The sequence below is a fragment of the Sinocyclocheilus anshuiensis genome, unplaced genomic scaffold, assembly GCF_001515605.1.
Source record: "Sinocyclocheilus anshuiensis isolate Anshui unplaced genomic scaffold, SAMN03320099.WGS_v1.1 scaffold9, whole genome shotgun sequence".
In the NCBI taxonomy this organism is placed as follows: Eukaryota; Metazoa; Chordata; class Actinopteri; order Cypriniformes; family Cyprinidae; genus Sinocyclocheilus; species Sinocyclocheilus anshuiensis.
The window spans coordinates 1,532,630-1,538,629 of NW_015540887.1; the positions used below are offsets into that span (position 1 = coordinate 1,532,630).

The 6,000-nt window shown below is 37.4% G+C and overlaps 1 protein-coding gene across 1 annotated transcript in view; it reads right to left on the bottom strand.

The window, feature by feature from the left end:
• The window catches only part of nck2a (NCK adaptor protein 2a), a 65,571-nt gene extending 61,663 nt beyond the window's left edge, over positions 1-3,908 (bottom strand). The window contains exon 1 of the mRNA XM_016486468.1: positions 3,751-3,908. The gene's annotated coding sequence lies outside the window, so the exon portion shown is untranslated. The remainder of the gene's footprint in view (positions 1-3,750) is intronic.
• Between the last annotated feature and the right edge of the window lie 2,092 nt (positions 3,909-6,000).

Here is a 6,000-nt window from a genome sequence, read left to right on the forward strand (position 1 = left end):
TAGTTATCTTTTTCCTTAAGACTGAGCTGAATTTATGCCTATATGAGATCTTCATACACTGTCATCTTTCATGGCTTTGCAGGCACTGAATATTCCATGAGGGAAAAAAGGGTATTTTTATGCTGATTTAGAGGAACAGTCTCTGGAATAATGGTCCATGATCGCTTTCACAGTCAAATCTCTTTAGTCTCCACATATGACCTATGAAAACATACATGGCCTTTCAATCCCATCCAACCAGAGGAATAACACATTTCAGGAGCGCCGCGTGCTGCACAGGATAAATCCTCTTTCTTACCAGAGACACGTCGACCAATTCAGTTCCATCATTGCTAAATCAGCTGCAAGCATAAAAGCCGCTCCAGATTACAAATGATTATGGTAAAAATAACAAAACTCCGGCCTGACCTTTAACCATCATCTGTGCGCTCTATTAGACTGGGACGTCTGTCTCAGGGGCCGGCAATCTGGGCCTTCTCTCTCTCTTATTTTGGGGAAAGATTAAAATTTGCTGTAGGACGGCAAGTCACAAAAAAGCAATTTCCAGCTCCAAGCCACAAACTCCACTGTGACGTGATGTTCCAGATGCGAGCCTTTCTCTCCCCCACGATCTAAATTTATGGGACGATGATATGTGGGATTTTTGTTCATACATCCAGATCCATTTTGCAGGTTTACATCAAGAGTTTCAAATCGAGTAATTTCACAAAAATGTGAGCACCATGAACATCAACTATACAAACTGACAACATTTTTAGTGGACATCCACCCAGCGAGGGAAAACGGGTAGCTTTAACCACCAGTATGTGATAAATCAATACATTTACAAAATACTAAACCACAAACTATCTGCGGTTACGCCGAATACTTGCAAGACCCTGCCAAATCCATAAACACTATAATTACAGCCTTTTATAGAAAAGTTAAAGTACATTTAGGTCAAAGTTCTGAGGGAGCCAGTTGCGGAGATGTTGGCGTAAACCAGCTGAGAGATGCAGAAAACACTTGCCTTGCAAGATTTCTAAGCTGGACGCAATTACCAACCAACGTGAACTATAATTTCAAACAAATCATGTCTGGAACTGCAAAACCAAACATGTCTCTAATTGACTGACTCATCTGTAAATCACCAAGTACAGCATTTCTGAACGAGGGCTGACAGCACTAATAGATTTAAATCTCTTGCCTTTACAGACTGTAACTTAATAACATACCAAAAAAACTGCATAAATGATGGCGGATTCCATCATTCGGAGACTGTGGACATACCAGTGAGCTTACACTGAAAGTTTTAGCCATGTCCTAGAGATGGCAAAGCTCAAATGGAGAGAAACGCTTTGACTGAACAGTCTTTTGTTTGGGGACTGGTGGCTGGTACTGAGAGAGTACCGTGTGCACAGCACATTCCAGAGTCCTGGTCCAGAAAACAGCACATTTGTAAATGAGATCAGTAACAAGAGCACTTGGGACATTTTTGGACTATTCTGGGACTATTTCAGGACTAAAGGAGAATTCAAATTCCTTTCTTATGCCACAGGGATAAAAGGAGGAGCACACTGTGATGGCAGTGTTGTTTTCAAATTTAACATAATAAGTAATACATTTCAAAACCTTTTACAATTGTTAGTAAACATGAAAAGGAAAAAACATGCTTAAAGGGACAGTTCACCCAAAAATGAAAATTCTGTCAGCACTTACTGCTTCTCAAATTGTTGAACACAAAAGAAGATATTTTGAAGAATGTTGGGAACCAAACAGTTGCTGGAGCCATTGACTTCCATAGTAGTAATTTTTCCCTATTATGGAATAAATGACTACAACTGTTTGGTTACCAACATTCTTCAAAATATCTTCTTTTGTGTTCAACAGACGACAAAAACTCATAGGAACAACATGAGGGTGAGTAAATGACAAATTTGGGTAAACTATCGCTTTAAAGTTCATTTTATAAAATTGTACTGGTGCATTACGTAAGCTCAGTTATGTTGTCTTTTGTTGCACAATGACAGACACTACGTGACACTTACATGCGAGTTTCATAACAGAACGTGCAAGTGAGTTGTTACCATGTTCAGTCGTCATGCCTACGATTCCACATACCTGTCAAAGCAAGGCAGAAACGCTACAGATCACGACTCATGAAAGAAACGTCAGTAATGGGTGTGATCAGAGTGAAACTTTAAATCAGTCGAAACTGAAATTCGACATATCGCGCATTCTAATCGATACATAACTCAAACAAGAAATCCAAAATATGTTGAAACACATACGGTTTGGGAGTTTTGTAAATGTGATGGGAATACAACACAAGTACCAGCGTTGTGTAGTAAGTATAAGCAGATTAGCTTTTCCAATCCTCTAAGGATGTTTCATGAGAAACTATAAAAATACGATTATTGTCTTCAAAGTAGCCCAGTATTTGAGCCACTTACAGCACGTAAGCCGAGCAGGCGAAATCCTGACTGGTGTAAAATTCAATTATCATAATACTGAGAAGTATGCAAGTACCAAGAGTCTGTGAAAGGGAGATGGAAAGGAATAATATCAAGAACCTGACCATAAATGTAGAAAAAACACAACAACTGCAAACCACAAGACGTGCCATGTTTACTTTGGGCATGAAAGAAACCATTTTAAAATAATAACAGCAATCAGACAGTGTATTAAATGCAATAAATCTTTCTCTGGGACCCAACTTTTCAAATTATTATCTTTAACTGTATTTAGCACATTCATTTGGCATCATTTAAAGCAATATGTCTTCATGTTCTGATGAGAGCTCAAGGGTCCTGAAATGTACAGATAGTATTGAAAATTAACCACACATTCTACAAAGTGTGGCTTAGTATAGTAACATTTTTTTCCTGTTTAGTGTCAATTCGATTCCAGTACAAACATGTTGTATAAAAATGCAATATAACCAACAAGTCTGCATTGCTATACTGTATACCAATTCACCTGAACAAGGGATTTCTGTGACCCAAAACCGAAATAATGACATTTTTTTCCATTGAGGATGTGTCATTAAGTTTAAATGTTGATTACAGTTCTCATAAGATAAGAAAAAGTCATAAAGTAAACGGGAAGTATGTTTGAGCATATAAAATACAACATGAGGGTTGAATACCATTTAAGCCAATCTCACTTTACATCAAAATCCCAGTTTCATTCACTTCCAGTAAAGTAATGTTCACTTCTTGCCATGCTAATTCATTCATAACACTCTCACCTCAGTGAATAACATGTATATATCAACAATAAACTACGCTACACACAATTATCCCTTACGGCACTGGATATATATCTGGGAAAGCGGTTGTTGTACAATGTGGAATGACTCCATGGCGCGGAATGACAATGGACATTCTCAGCAGCCATCGTTTCATTCTTTCTCTAGTAGGATGCATTAAAACAAAGACAAACCAAAAGCGGAATTTAAACTATATCGATCAACAGATGATCCTCACTGCTACACGAACATGTGTCAAATCCAGCAACTTAAGGAGGCGGTTGTGATCTCTATTGTGGCAACAGAGCTGTTAAAGACAAAAGACGAACCTGAGAAAGACAATCACTCAAAGTGCTCCTGTTTCTTTCTCATTTTGCATTGCACTATGTCCACAGATCCTCTCGATACAGAAGCAAAATTAATACAGACGCGATAGTGATCACAGTTTTTGCTCGGAAAGCACACCAAGGCAACTTTAAGCGAGCCTTTATTACTCTATTTTAGCGTGTTCTTCTTCTTACCTTGCTGTAACTCCTGACAGATCGGGCTTTAGGAAAGCAGAAAAACACACTCTCTTTGCAGACTTGGATTGGTGGGACGATACGTAGCGAATGTAAATCCTTTTCGGCGAGTTTTTGTCCGTGGGCCCAGCCCGCTGCTCTCTCTCTAACCCTCGCTCGGTCTGTTCAAGCTCTCGCTCTCAGCCAGCGCGAGTCAATGCACGGGTGACGTCACCCCTGCCATGGCACAGCGCGAGCGAGAGCTCTGATGATGATGTTGATGGAGGGGCTTCTCAGATATTAAATCACTTTATACTTTTTATAGTGTACGATATACTAATGAAGTATGGTAAAGTTTAGAAACGTGTAAGTTACTTCATGCACGAGAGCAGTGCACTTTATAAATTGCAGTAGGCTACATTTTAACTGAAAGATGCATGCTTACTAAAAATTATTAATAATACGGTTGAATGACTTACATTATCTTTTCTACAAAAATAAACTATTCCCCAAATATATAATACAAAAATATTTGACAAAAATATAGTAGGCTACAGCCGTCTGCGCTGATAGCCTTGTGGGCAGCAGGCAGACATGGGCGACCTGAGTTCGAATCCACTGAGGACATTTCCCGATCCCGCCCCTATCTCTCTCCCACTTCGCTTCCTGCCAGTTCTGATCAGTCCTATCTTAAGGCGAAACTGCCAAAAAAATAAATATTAAAAAAAAAAAAAAAACTGTGCTATATATAGTTGTATGTTGCATTTTTATATATTTTAATAATCTTTTTAAATAAATGAGTATTTTGTTAAAACAATTACTTGAATTAAAAGTATTAAAGGTTTAATTGTAATATGTTTTTGTTTATTTTTTAAATTAATGAAAAAAATATATATTTTTTTTTTATTAAACAGTACTACAGTAGTACTGTATATACTGTATATGGAGGCCTACTCAATTTTGAAAAAATATATTTTTGTAATCTAAGCAAAATAGAAATCTCTAATTTATTGTAGTAGCCTACATATGTGGCCCTGTACCACAAAACCAGTCATAAGGGTCAAATTCAAAATTGATTTATCACCTGAAAGCCGAATAAATAAGCTTTCCATTGATGTATGGTTTGTTAGGATAGGACAATATTTGAGATACAACTATTTGAAAATCTGGAATCTGACGGTGCAAAAAAATCAAAAGAAAATCGCCTTTAAAGTTGTCCAAATTAAGTTCTTAGCAATGCATATTACTAATCAAAAATTAAGTTTTGATATATTTACGGTAGGAAATTTACAAAATATCTTCATGGAACCTGATCTTTACTTAATGTCCTAATGATTTTTGGCATAAAGGAAAAATCAATAATTTTGACCCATACAGTATATTGTTGGCTATTGCTACAAATATCCCCATGCTATATGACTGGTTTTGTGGTCCAGGGTCACATATTATAACAATTTGTTTCGCAATATAACCTTTGCAGCTTACTCTACCAAAACAAAGAGTTAGTACACCGATGCTTCACAGGCTTATAAAATCCTTCATGGCACAAAATAGGGTCATGTGGTGACGCTGACAGGCCATATCCTTCTTCTGTTTTCTGTTTAAGATTTAGTGAAAGCTGTAAATGTTTTCAGCAATGCACATTTTTATTCACTGGAACTATCGTGTCTGCTGCCAAAACCTGACTGGAACTGCAGAGTACTGTAGTAGAATGTCATCCCATCGTTGTCACATGAAAGAATGAGTAAGTCTGATTCACCGCTGATATTCTTATAGTTTCAGGAGATGGAGGGAAAAACCCCACACGTATTAATTGGATTTTGATGAAGGTTTCTCTCAGGCTGAAGAATGATGTTTTATTGGCTCAATAAATGCCTGCAATGCAATGACCAAGAGTGCTTTCAACTGAATAGTTATCTACAGAGTACTGAGGCAATTTAATCATACTTCTTCTCTTTAGTGGGATTAAATCATGTATAAAACAAACGACAGCTGTGAAAATGGGCTAAGGAGGCAAAGTTCATCGCATTTTAAACAGCACTCTTAAAATAAAGGTTCCAAAAAGGGGGTTTTCACAGCAATGCCATTAAAGAACCATTTTGGGTCGCCCAAAAAAACTGTCAGGGAACAGTTCTTAAAAGAACCATGAAGAACACTAATAATCTAAAGAACCTTTTTCTGCTATAAAGAAACTTGAACAATGGAAAGACTGCATGGATGTTAAAGGTTCTTCATGGAACCACAGATGCCAACACAGTTTAGACAAGTTTA